The sequence below is a fragment of the Taudactylus pleione genome, unplaced genomic scaffold (assembly GCF_031769625.1).
Source record: "Taudactylus pleione unplaced genomic scaffold, aTauple2 ptg000612l, whole genome shotgun sequence".
Taxonomy (NCBI): domain Eukaryota; kingdom Metazoa; phylum Chordata; class Amphibia; order Anura; family Myobatrachidae; genus Taudactylus; species Taudactylus pleione.
In genome coordinates, this window is record NW_028285014.1 from 1,721,107 (window position 1) to 1,734,977 (window position 13,871).

General features: G+C 33.9%; 7 non-coding genes across 7 annotated transcripts; all 7 read left to right on the top strand.

The window, feature by feature from the left end:
* The first annotated feature begins 1,949 nt into the window (after window positions 1-1,949).
* On the top strand, window positions 1,950-2,058 carry TRNAL-CAA (transfer RNA leucine (anticodon CAA)). The gene is made up of 2 exons: window positions 1,950-1,987; window positions 2,013-2,058. It is a non-coding gene; the product is annotated as a tRNA-Leu (tRNA).
* A 1,044-nt stretch (window positions 2,059-3,102) lies between these two features.
* On the top strand, window positions 3,103-3,211 carry TRNAL-CAA (transfer RNA leucine (anticodon CAA)). Its single transcript has 2 exons — window positions 3,103-3,140; window positions 3,166-3,211. It is a non-coding gene; the product is annotated as a tRNA-Leu (tRNA).
* A 3,350-nt stretch (window positions 3,212-6,561) lies between these two features.
* On the top strand, window positions 6,562-6,670 carry TRNAL-CAA (transfer RNA leucine (anticodon CAA)). Its single transcript has 2 exons — window positions 6,562-6,599; window positions 6,625-6,670. It is a non-coding gene; the product is annotated as a tRNA-Leu (tRNA).
* Window positions 6,671-7,714: 1,044 nt separating this feature from the next.
* TRNAL-CAA (transfer RNA leucine (anticodon CAA)) lies at window positions 7,715-7,823 on the top strand. Its single transcript has 2 exons — window positions 7,715-7,752; window positions 7,778-7,823. It is a non-coding gene; the product is annotated as a tRNA-Leu (tRNA).
* Window positions 7,824-8,867: 1,044 nt separating this feature from the next.
* On the top strand, window positions 8,868-8,976 carry TRNAL-CAA (transfer RNA leucine (anticodon CAA)). The gene is made up of 2 exons: window positions 8,868-8,905; window positions 8,931-8,976. It is a non-coding gene; the product is annotated as a tRNA-Leu (tRNA).
* Window positions 8,977-10,020: 1,044 nt separating this feature from the next.
* On the top strand, window positions 10,021-10,129 carry TRNAL-CAA (transfer RNA leucine (anticodon CAA)). The gene is made up of 2 exons: window positions 10,021-10,058; window positions 10,084-10,129. It is a non-coding gene; the product is annotated as a tRNA-Leu (tRNA).
* Window positions 10,130-12,325: 2,196 nt separating this feature from the next.
* TRNAL-CAA (transfer RNA leucine (anticodon CAA)) lies at window positions 12,326-12,435 on the top strand. Its single transcript has 2 exons — window positions 12,326-12,363; window positions 12,390-12,435. It is a non-coding gene; the product is annotated as a tRNA-Leu (tRNA).
* The last annotated feature ends 1,436 nt before the right edge of the window (window positions 12,436-13,871 follow it).

The window sequence follows — 13,871 nt, forward strand, 5'->3', positions numbered from 1 at the left end:
AATTAAATTATTCTTAAATGATAAAGACACTATGATTAGTTTTAAAATTCTAAAGTTCAGTTCATGTAGAAATTGACTGTTGAAATAATGTTTTACATAGAAACAGAATTTGATGGCAGATAAGAACCACTTGGCCCACGTAGTCTGCTCCTTTTCATGTATCCTTTAGGCAACTTCAATCCTATTTGCTCCTTACATTTCTCTTAAGGATATTCTTATGCCTATCCAAAGCATGTTTAAATTATTTCACCGTTTAGCTTCAACAACATTGGATGGGAGGCTTTTCTATTTATCAACTACCCTTTCTGTGAAGTAATTTTTCTTCAAATTTCCTCTAAGTCTACCTCCCTCCAGTTTCAGTGCATGTCCTCGTGTTCTTGTACATCTCTTCCTTTGAAGAATAAGTATTGTTTGCACAACATTCTTTTAGTATTCAGTAATCTAAACATAAAACACAAGAATAATTGGCATCGAAAGTATTTTAAGGCTCTTAGACTTTACATATAACGTGATATACAATTTACTTCTAAGACAAACTAATCTGTTCTGCTAGGATGAAGACCTTAGTAAAGGGTGGCAACAGTAATTTTGAAGGATAACACTTTAGCTTGAGCCATTTTTCCTAAATAATGTTATTTAAGAAACAGCTTTTAGAGGAAATGCATTAATCTAAGATCTTGATTTAATGACCCCTTTTTCAACAAGGCCAAATTATTTGTCAAAATCACAATCAAAAATATAAATAGTAAAATGATAAACCCTAACAGGAAGCAGATTTGGACATACTGATGTGCTTGTCAGGATGGCCGAGCGGTCTAAGACACCAGACTCAAGATTCTACTCTTCCAGTTAATGGGAATTCTGGTCTCTGTAAAGAGGCGTAGGTGCAAATCCCACTTCCGACAATATATTTTTGCTCTTTGGTTATGTTTTACACTCAAAATGACTGACATTGAGAAGTATGCTCAGGACATCCACAGTCTTTCAATCTTTCCTCTCCCAGACATTGATATCTTGATCCCATTTATTTCTAAGCAATATGAAGCACAATGATTGAATGAATTAAAGGGCATAGAAACTTTTAAAGACCTAAGAATTGATCGATTTTCCCATCTACATTCCAATCAAGATCAAATTACATTAGACTTAAATTAATTAAATTATTCTTAAATGATAAAGACACTATGATTAGTTTTAAAATTCTAAAGTTCAGTTCATGTAGAAATTGACTGTTGAAATAATGTTTTACATAGAAACAGAATTTGATGGCAGATAAGAACCACTTGGCCCACGTAGTCTGCTCCTTTTCATGTATCCTTTAGGCAACTTCAATCCTATTTGCTCCTTACATTTCTTTTAAGGATATTATTATGCCTATCCCAAGCGTATTTAAATTGTTTCACAGTTTAGCTTCAACAACATCGGATGGGAGGCTTTTCTATTTATCAACTACCCTTTCTGTGAAGTATTTTTTCATCAAATTTCCTCTAAGTCTACCTCCCTCCAGTTTCAGTGCATGTCCTCGTGTTCTTGTACATCTCTTCCTTTGAAGAATAAGTATTGTTTGCACAACATTCTTTTAGTATTCAGTAATCTAAACATAAAACACAAGAATAATTGGCATCGAAAGTATTTTAAGGCTCTTAGACTTTACATATAACGTGATATACAATTTACTTCTAAGACAAACTAATCGGTTCTGCTAGGATGAAGACCTTAGTAAAGGGTGGCAACAGTAATTTTGAAGGATAACACTTTAGCTTGAGCCATTTTTCCTAAATAATGTTATTTAAGAAACAGCTTTTAGAGGAAATGCATTAATCTAAGATCTTGATTTAATGACCCCAGTTTCAACAAGGCCAAATTATTTGTCAAAATCACAATCAAAAATATAAATAGTAAAATGATAAACCCTAACAGGAAGCAGGTTTAGACATACTGATGTGCTTGTCAGGATGGCCGAGCGGTCTAAGACACCAGACTCAAGATTCTACTCTTCCAGTTAATGGGAATTCTGGTCTCTGTAAAGAGGCGTGGGTTCAAATCCCACTTCTGACAATATTTTCTTGCTCTTTGGTTATGTTTTACACTCAAAATGACCGACATTGAGAAGTATGCTCAGGACATCCACAGTCTATCAATCTTTCCTCTCCCAGACATTGATATCTTGATCCCATTTATTTCTAAGCAATATGAAGCACAATGATTGAATGAATTAAAGGGCATAGAAACTGTTAAAGACCTAAGAATTGATCCATTTTCCCATCTACATTCCAATCAAGATCAAATTACATTAGACTTAAATTAATTAAATTATTCTTAAATGATAAAGACACTATGATTAGTTTTAAAATTCTAAAGTTCAGTTCATGTAGAAATTGACTGTTGAAATAATGTTTTACATAGAAACAGAATTTGATGGCAGATAAGAACCACTTGGCCCACGTAGTCTGCTCCTTTTCATGTATCCTTTAGGCAACTTCAATCCTATTTGCTCCTTACATTTCTCTTAAGGATATTCTTATGCCTATCCCAAGCGTGTTTAAATTGTTTCACCATTTAGCTTCAACAACATCGGATGGGAGGCTTTTCTATTTATCAACTACCCTTTCTGTGAAGTAATTTTTCTTCAAATTTCCTCTAAGTCTACCTCCCTCCAGTTTCAGTGCATGTCCTCGTGTTCTTGTACATCTCTTCCTTTGAAGAATAAGTATTGTTTGCACAACATTCTTTTAGTATTCAGTAATCTAAACATAAAACACAAGAATAATTGGCATTGAAAGTATTTTAAGGCTCTTAGACTTTACATATAACGTGATATACAATTTACTTCTAAGACAAACTAATCTGTTCTGCTAGGATGAAGACCTTAGTAAAGGGTGGCAACAGTAATTTTGAAGGATAACACTTTAGCTTGAGCCATTTTTCCTAAATAATGTTATTTAAGAAACAGCTTTTAGAAGAAATGCATTAATCTAAGATCTTGATTTAATGACCCCATTTTCAACAAGGCCAAATTATTTGTCAAAATCACAATCAAAAATATAAATAGTAAAATGATAAACCCTAACAGGAAGCAGGTTTAGACATACTGATGTGCTTGTCAGGATGGCCGAGCGGTCTAAGACACCAGACTCAAGATTCTACTCTTCCAGTTAATGGGAATTCTGGTCTCTGTAAAGAGGCGTGGGTTCAAATCCCACTTCTGACAATATTTTCTTGCTCTTTGGTTATGTTTTACACTCAAAATGACCGACATTGAGAAGTATGCTCAGGACATCCACAGTCTATCAATCTTTCCTCTCCCAGACATTGATATCTTGATCCCATTTATTTCTAAGCAATATGAAGCACAATGATTGAATGAATTAAAGGGCATAGAAACTGTTAAAGACCTAAGAATTGATCGATTTTCCCATCTACATTCCAATCAAGATCAAATTACATTAGACTTAAATTAATTAAATTATTCTTAAATGATAAAGACACTATGATTAGTTTTAAAATTCTAAAGTTCAGTTCATGTAGAAATTGACTGTTGAAATAATGTTTTACATAGAAACAGAATTTGATGGCAGATAAGAACCACTTGGCCCACGTAGTCTGCTCCTTTTCATGTATCCTTTAGGCAACTTCAATCCTATTTGCTCCTTACATTTCTCTTAAGGATATTCTTATGCCTATCCCAAGCGTGTTTAAATTGTTTCACCATTTAGCTTCAACAACATCGGATGGGAGGCTTTTCTATTTATCAACTACCCTTTCTGTGAAGTAATTTTTCTTCAAATTTCCTCTAAGTCTACCTCCCTCCAGTTTCAGTGCATGTCCTCGTGTTCTTGTACATCTCTTCCTTTGAAGAATAAGTATTGTTTGCACAACATTCTTTTAGTATTCAGTAATCTAAACATAAAACACAAGAATAATTGGCATTGAAAGTATTTTAAGGCTCTTAGACTTTACATATAACGTGATATACAATTTACTTCTAAGACAAACTAATCTGTTCTGCTAGGATGAAGACCTTAGTAAAGGGTGGCAACAGTAATTTTGAAGGATAACACTTTAGCTTGAGCCATTTTTCCTAAATAATGTTATTTAAGAAACAGCTTTTAGAAGAAATGCATTAATCTAAGATCTTGATTTAATGACCCCATTTTCAACAAGGCCAAATTATTTGTCAAAATCACAATCAAAAATATAAATAGTAAAATGATAAACCCTAACAGGAAGCAGGTTTAGACATACTGATGTGCTTGTCAGGATGGCCGAGCGGTCTAAGACAACAGACTCAAGATTCTACTCTTCCAGTTAATGGGAATTCTGGTCTCTGTAAAGAGGCGTGGGTTCAAATCCCACTTCTGACAATATTTTCTTGCTCTTTGGTTATGTTTTACACTCAAAATGACCGACATTGAGAAGTATGCTCAGGACATCCACAGTCTATCAATCTTTCCTCTCCCAGACATTGATATCTTGATCCCATTTATTTCTAAGCAATATGAAGCACAATGATTGAATGAATTAAAGGGCATAGAAACTGTTAAAGACCTAAGAATTGATCGATTTTCCCATCTACATTCCAATCAAGATCAAATTACATTAGTCTTAAATTAATTAAATTATTCTTAAATGATAAAGACACTATGATTAGTTTTAAAATTCTAAAGTTCAGTTCATGTAGAAATTGACTGTTGAAATAATGTTTTACATAGAAACAGAATTTGATGGCAGATAAGAACCACTTGGCCCACGTAGTCTGCTCCTTTTCATGTATCCTTTAGGCAACTTCAATCCTATTTGCTCCTTACATTTCTCTTAAGGATATTCTTATGCCTATCCAAAGCATGTTTAAATTATTTCACCGTTTAGCTTCAACAACATTGGATGGGAGGCTTTTCTATTTATCAACTACCCTTTCTGTGAAGTAATTTTTCTTCAAATTTCCTCTAAGTCTACCTCCCTCCAGTTTCAGTGCATGTCCTCGTGTTCTTGTACATCTCTTCCTTTGAAGAATAAGTATTGTTTGCACAACATTCTTTTAGTATTCAGTAATCTAAACATAAAACACAAGAATAATTGGCATCGAAAGTATTTTAAGGCTCTTAGACTTTACATATAACGTGATATACAATTTACTTCTAAGACAAACTAATCTGTTCTGCTAGGATGAAGACCTTAGTAAAGGGTGGCAACAGTAATTTTGAAGGATAACACTTTAACTTGAGCCATTTTTCCTAAATAATGTTATTTAAGAAACAGCTTTTAGAGGAAATGCATTAATCTAAGATCTTGATTTAATGACCCCTTTTTCAACAAGGCCAAATTATTTGTCAAAATCACAATCAAAAATATAAATAGTAAAATGATAAACCCTAACAGGAAGCAGATTTGGACATACTGATGTGCTTGTCAGGATGGCCGAGCGGTCTAAGACACCAGACTCAAGATTCTACTCTTCCAGTTAATGGGAATTCTGGTCTCTGTAAAGAGGCGTAGGTGCAAATCCCACTTCCGACAATATATTTTTGCTCTTTGGTTATGTTTTACACTCAAAATGACTGACATTGAGAAGTATGCTCAGGACATCCACAGTCTTTCAATCTTTCCTCTCCCAGACATTGATATCTTGATCCCATTTATTTCTAAGCAATATGAAGCACAATGATTGAATGAATTAAAGGGCATAGAAACTGTTAAAGACCTAAGAATTGATCGATTTTCCCATCTACATTCCAATCAAGATCAAATTACATTAGACTTAAATTAATTAAATTATTCTTAAATGATAAAGACACTATGATTAGTTTTAAAATTCTAAAGTTCAGTTCATGTAGAAATTGACTGTTGAAATAATGTTTTACATAGAAACAGAATTTGATGGCAGATAAGAACCACTTGGCCCACGTAGTCTGCTCCTTTTCATGTATCCTTTAGGCAACTTCAATCCTATTTGCTCCTTACATTTCTCTTAAGGATATTCTTATGCCTATCCCAAGCGTGTTTAAATTGTTTCACCATTTAGCTTCAACAACATCGGATGGGAGGCTTTTCTATTTATCAACTACCCTTTCTGTGAAGTAATTTTTCTTCAAATTTCCTCTAAGTCTACCTCCCTCCAGTTTCAGTGCATGTCCTCGTGTTCTTGTACATCTCTTCCTTTGAAGAATAAGTATTGTTTGCACAACATTCTTTTAGTATTCAGTAATCTAAACATAAAACACAAGAATAATTGGCATTGAAAGTATTTTAAGGCTCTTAGACTTTACATATAACGTGATATACAATTTACTTCTAAGACAAACTAATCTGTTCTGCTAGGATGAAGACCTTAGTAAAGGGTGGCAACAGTAATTTTGAAGGATAACACTTTAGCTTGAGCCATTTTTCCTAAATAATGTTATTTAAGAAACAGCTTTTAGAAGAAATGCATTAATCTAAGATCTTGATTTAATGACCCCATTTTCAACAAGGCCAAATTATTTGTCAAAATCACAATCAAAAATATAAATAGTAAAATGATAAACCCTAACAGGAAGCAGGTTTGGACATACTGATGTGAATGTCAGGATGGCTGAGCGGTCTAAGGCGCCAGACTCAAGATTCTACTCTTCCAGTTAATGGGAATTCTGGTCTCTGTAAAGAGGCGTGGGTTCAAATCCCACTTCTGACAATATTTTCTTGCTCTTTGGTTATGTTTTACACTCAAAATGACCGACATTGAGAAGTATGCTCAGGACATCCACAGTCTATCAATCTTTCCTCTCCCAGACATTGATATCTTGATCCCATTTATTTCTAAGCAATATGAAGCACAATGATTGAATGAATTAAAGGGCATAGAAACTGTTAAAGACCTAAGAATTGATCGATTTTCCCATCTACATTCAAATCAAGATCAAATTACATTAGACTTAAATTAATTAAATTATTCTTAAATGATAAAGACACTATGATTAGTTTTAAAATTCTAAAGTTCAGTTCATGTAGAAATTGACTGTTGAAATAATGTTTTACATAGAAACAGAATTTGATGGCAGATAAGAACCACTTGGCCCATGTAGTCTGCTCCTTTTCATGTATCCTTTAGGCAACTTCAATCCTATTTGCTCCTTACATTTCTCTTAAGGATATTCTTATGCCTATCCCAAGCGTGTTTAAATTGTTTCACCATTTAGCTTCAACAACATCGGATGGGAGGCTTTTCTATTTATCAACTACCCTTTCTGTGAAGTAATTTTTCTTCAAATTTCCTCTAAGTCTACCTCCCTCCAGTTTCAGTGCATGTCCTCGTGTTCTTGTACATCTCTTCCTTTGAAGAATAAGTATTGTTTGCACAACATTCTTTTAGTATTCAGTAATCTAAACATAAAACACAAGAATAATTGGCATCGAAAGTATTTTAAGGCTCTTAGACTTTACATATAATGTGATATACAATTTACTTCTAAGACAAACTAATCTGTTCTGCTAGGATGAAGACCTTAGTAAAGGGTGGCAACAGTAATTTTGAAGGATAACACTTTAGCTTGAGCCATTTTTCCTAAATAATGTTATTTAAGAAACAGCTTTTAGAGGAAATGCATTAATCTAAGATCTTGATTTAATGACCCCTTTTTCAACAAGGCCAAATTATTTGTCAAAATCACAATCAAAAATATAAATAGTAAAATGATAAACCCTAACAGGAAGCAGGTTTGGACATACTGATGTGCATGTCAGGATGGCCGAGCGGTCTAAGGCGCCAGACTCAAGATTCTACTCTTCCAGTTAATGGGAATTCTGGTCTCTGTAAAGAGGCGTGGGTTCAAATCCCACTTCTGACAATATTTTCTTGCTCTTTGGTTATGTTTTACACTCAAAATGACCGACATTGACAAGTATGCTCAGGACATCCACAGTCTTTCAATCTTTCCTCTCCCAGACATTGATATCTTGATCCCATTTATTTCTAAGCAATATGAAGCACAATGATTGAATGAATTAAAGGGCATAGAAACTGTTAAAGACCTAAGAATTGATCGATTTTCCCATCTACATTCCAATCAAGATCAAATTACATTAGACTTAAATTAATTAAATTATTCTTAAATGATAAAGACACTATGATTAGTTTTAAAATTCTAAAGTTCAGTTCATGTAGAAATTGACTGTTGAAATAATGTTTTACATAGAAACAGAATTTGATGGCAGATAAGAACCACTTGGCCCACGTAGTCTGCTCCTTTTCATGTATCCTTTAGGCAACTTCAATCCTATTTGCTCCTTACATTTCTCTTAAGGATATTCTTATGCCTATCCCAAGCGTGTTTAAATTGTTTCACCATGTAGCTTCAACAACATCGGATGGGAGGCTTTTCTATTTATCAACTACCCTTTCTGTGAAGTAATTTTTCTTCAAATTTCCTCTAAGTCTACCTCCCTCCAGTTTCAGTGCATGTCCTCGTGTTCTTGTACATCTCTTCCTTTGAAGAATAAGTATTGTTTGCACAACATTCTTTTAGTATTCAGTAATCTAAACATAAAACACAAGAATAATTGGCATTGAAAGTATTTTAAGGCTCTTAGACTTTACATATAACGTGATATACAATTTACTTCTAAGACAAACTAATCTGTTCTGCTAGGATGAAGACCTTAGTAAAGGGTGGCAACAGTAATTTTGAAGGATAACACTTTAGCTTGAGCCATTTTTCCTAAATAATGTTATTTAAGAAACAGCTTTTAGAAGAAATGCATTAATCTAAGATCTTGATTTAATGACCCCATTTTCAACAAGGCCAAATTATTTGTCAAAATCACAATCAAAAATATAAATAGTAAAATGATAAACCCTAACAGGAAGCAGGTTTAGACATACTGATGTGCTTGTCAGGATGGCCGAGCGGTCTAAGACACCAGACTCAAGATTCTACTCTTCCAGTTAATGGGAATTCTGGTCTCTGTAAAGAGGCGTGGGTTCAAATCCCACTTCTGACAATATTTTCTTGCTCTTTGGTTATGTTTTACACTCAAAATGACCGACATTGAGAAGTATGCTCAGGACATCCACAGTCTATCAATCTTTCCTCTCCCAGACATTGATATCTTGATCCCATTTATTTCTAAGCAATATGAAGCACAATGATTGAATGAATTAAAGGGCATAGAAACTGTTAAAGACCTAAGAATTGATCGATTTTCCCATCTACATTCCAATCAAGATCAAATTACATTAGACTTAAATTAATTAAATTATTCTTAAATGATAAAGACACTATGATTAGTTTTAAAATTCTAAAGTTCAGTTCATGTAGAAATTGACTGTTGAAATAATGTTTTACATAGAAACAGAATTTGATGGCAGATAAGAACCACTTGGCCCACGTAGTCTGCTCCTTTTCATGTATCCTTTAGGCAACTTCAATCCTATTTGCTCCTTACATTTCTCTTAAGGATATTCTTATGCCTATCCCAAGCGTGTTTAAATTGTTTCACCATTTAGCTTCAACAACATCGGATGGGAGGCTTTTCTATTTATCAACTACCCTTTCTGTGAAGTAATTTTTCTTCAAATTTCCTCTAAGTCTACCTCCCTCCAGTTTCAGTGCATGTCCTCGTGTTCTTGTACATCTCTTCCTTTGAAGAATAAGTATTGTTTGCACAACATTCTTTTAGTATTCAGTAATCTAAACATAAAACACAAGAATAATTGGCATTGAAAGTATTTTAAGGCTCTTAGACTTTACATATAACGTGATATACAATTTACTTCTAAGACAAACTAATCTGTTCTGCTAGGATGAAGACCTTAGTAAAGGGTGGCAACAGTAATTTTGAAGGATAACACTTTAGCTTGAGCCATTTTTCCTAAATAATGTTATTTAAGAAACAGCTTTTAGAAGAAATGCATTAATCTAAGATCTTGATTTAATGACCCCTTTTTCAACAAGGCCAAATTATTTGTCAAAATCACAATCAAAAATATGAATAGTAAAATGATAAACCCTAACAGGAAGCAGGTTTGGACATACTGATGTGCATGTCAGGATGGCCGAGCGGTCTAAGGCGCCAGACTCAAGATTCTACTCTTCCAGTTAATGGGAATTCTGGTCTCTGTAAAGAGGCGTGGGTTCAAATCCCACTTCTGACAATATTTTCTTGCTCTTTGGTTATGTTTTACACTCAAAATGACCGACATTGACAAGTATGCTCAGGACACCCACAGTCTTTCAATCTTTCCTCTCCCAGACATTGATATCTTGATCCCATTTATTTCTAAGCAATATGAAGCACAATGATTGAATGAATTAAAGGGCATAGAAACTGTTAAAGACCTAAGAATTGATCGATTTTCCCATCTACATTCCAATCAAGATCAAATTACATTAGACTTAAATTAATTAAATTATTCTTAAATGATAAAGACACTATGATAAGTTTTAAAATTCTAAAGTTCAGTTCATGTAGAAATTGACTGTTGAAATAATGTTTTACATAGAAACAGAATTTGATGGCAGATAAGAACCACTTGGCCCACGTAGTCTGCTCCTTTTCATGTATCCTTTTGGCAACTTCAATCCTATTTGCTCCTTACATTTCTCTTAAGGATATTCTTATGCCTATCCCAAGCGTGTTTAAATTGTTTCACCATTTAGCTTCAACAACATCGGATGGGAGGCTTTTCTATTTATCAACTACCCTTTCTGTGAAGTAATTTTTCTTCAAATTTCCTCTAAGTCTACCTCCCTCCAGTTTCAGTGCATGTCCTCGTGTTCTTGTACATCTCTTCCTTTGAAGAATAAGTATTGTTTGCACAACATTCTTTTAGTATTCAGTAATCTAAACACAAAACACAAGAATAATTGGAATCGAAAGTATTTTAAGGCTCTTAGACTTTACATAGAACGTGATATACAATTTACTTCTAAGACAAACTAATCTGTTCTGCTAGGATGAAGACCTTAGTAAAGGGTGGCAACAGTAATTTTGAAGGATAACACTTTAGCTTGAGCCATTTTTCCTAAATAATGTTATTTAAGAAACAGCTTTTAGAGGAAATGCATTAATCTAAGATCTTGATTTACTGACCCCTTTTTCAACAAGGCCAAATTATTTGTCAAAATCACAATCAAAAATATAAATAGTAAAATGATAAACCCTAACAGGAAGCAGGTTTGGACATACTGATGTGCTTGTCAGGATGGCCGAGCGGTCTAAGACACCAGACTCAAGATTCTACTCTTCCAGTTAATGGGAATTCTGGCCTCTGTAAAGAGGCGTAGGTTCAAATCCCACTTCTGACAATATATTTTTGCTCTTTGGTTATGTTTTACACTCAAAATGACTGACATTGAGAAGTATGCTCAGGACATCCACAGTCTTTCAATCTTTCCTCTCCCAGACATTGATATCTTGATCCCATTTATTTCTAAGCAATATGAAGCACAATGATTGAATGAATTAAAGGGCATAGACACTTTTAAAGACCTAAGAATTGATCGATTTTCCCATCTATATTCCAATCAAGATCAAACTACATTAGACTTAATTAATTAAATTATTCTTAAATGATAAAGACACTATGATTAGTTTTAAAATTCTAAAGTTCAGTTCATGTAGAAATTGGCTATTGAAATAATGTATTACATAGAAACAGAATTTGATGGCAGATAAGAACCACTTGGCCCATGTAGTCTGCTCCTTTTCATGTATCCTTTAGGCAACTTCAACCCTATTTGCTCCTTACATTTCTCTTAAGGATATTCTTATGCCTATCCGAAGCGTGTTTAAATTGTTTCACCATTTAGCTGCAACAACATCGGATGGGAGGCTTTTCTATTTAACAACTACCCTTTCTGTGAAGTAATTTTTCATCAAATTTCCTATCAGTCTACCTCCCTCCAGTTTCAGTGCATGTCCTCGTGTTCTTGTACATCTCTTCCTTTGAAGAATAAGTATTGTTTGCACAACATTCTTTTAGTATTCAGTAATCTAAACATAAAACACAAGAATAATTGGCATTGAAAGTATTTTAAGGCTCTTAGACTTTACATATAACGTGATATACAATTTACTTCTAAGACAAACTAATCTGTTCTGCTAGGATGAAGACCTTAGTAAAGGGTGGCAACAGTAATTTTGAAGGATAACACTTTAGCTTGAGCCATTTTTCCTAAATAATGTTATTTAAGAAACAGCTTTTAGAGGAAATGCATTAATCTAAGATCTTGATTTAATGACCCCATTTTCAACAAGGCCAAATTATTTGTCAAAATCACAATCAAAAATATAAATAGTAAAATGATAAACCCTAACAGGAAGCAGGTTTAGACATACTGATGTGCTTGTCAGGATGGCCGAGCGGTCTAAGACACCAGACTCAAGATTCTACTGGTGTCTGGTCTACTGAATTCTGGTCTCTGTAAAGAGGCGTGGGTTCAAATCCCACTTCTGACAATATTTTCTTGCTCTTTGGTTATGTTTTACACTCAAAATGACCGACATTGAGAAGTATGCTCAGGACATCCACAGTCTATCAATCTTTCCTCTCCCAGACATTGATATCTTGATCCCATTTATTTCTAAGCAATATGAAGCACAATGATTGAATGAATTAAAGGGCATAGAAACTGTTAAAGACCTAAGAATTGATCGATTTTCCCATCTACATTCCAATCAAGATCAAATTACATTAGACTTAAATTAATTAAATTATTCTTAAATGATAAAGACACTATGATTAGTTTTAAAATTCTAAAGTTCAGTTCATGTAGAAATTGACTGTTGAAATAATGTTTTACATAGAAACAGAATTTGATGGCAGATAAGAACCACTTGGCCCACGTAGTCTGCTCCTTTTCATGTATCCTTTAGGCAACTTCAATCCTATTTGCTCCTTACATTTCTCTTATGGATATTCTTATGCCGATCCCAAGCGTGTTTAAATTGTTTCACCATTTAGCTTCAACAACATCGGATGGGAGGCTTTTCTATTTATAAACTACCCTTTCTGTGAAGTAATTTTTCTTCAAATTTCCTCTAAGTCTACCTCCCTCCAGTTTCAGTGCATGTCCTCGTGTTCTTGTACATCTCTTCCTTTGAAGAATAAGTATTGTTTGCACAACATTCTTTTAGTATTCAGTAATCTAAACATAAAACACAACAATAATTGGCATCGAAAGTATTTTAAGGCTCTTTGACTTTACATATAACGTGATATACAATTTACTTCTAAGACAAACTAATCGGTTCTGCTAGGATGAAGACCTTAGTAAAGGGTGGCAACAGTAATTTTGAAGGATAACACTTTAGCTTGAGCCATTTTTCCTAAATAATGTTATTTAAGAAACGGCTTTTAGAGGAAATGCATTAATCTAAGATCTTGATTTAATGACCCCTTTTTCAACAAGGCCAAATTATTTGTCAAAATCACAATCAAAAATATAAATAGTAAAATGATAAACCCTAACAGGAAGCAGATTTAGACATACTGATGTGCTTGTCAGGATGGCCGAGCGGTCTAAGGCGCCAGACTCAAGATTCTACTCTTCCAGTTAATGGGAATTCTGGTCTCTGTAAAGAGGCGTAGGTTCAAATCCCTCTTCTGACAATATATTTTTGCTCTTTGGTTATGTTTTACACTCAAAATGACTGACATTGAGAAGTATGCTCAGGACATCCACAGTCTTTCAATCTTTCCTCTCCCAGACATTGATATCTTGATCCCATTTATTTCTAAGCAATATGAAGCACAATGATTGAATGAATTAAAGGGCATAGAAACTTTTAAAGACCTAAGAATTGATCGATTTTCCCATCTACATTCCAATCAAGATCAAATTACATTAGACTTAAATTAATTAAATTATTCTTAAATGATAAAGACACTATGA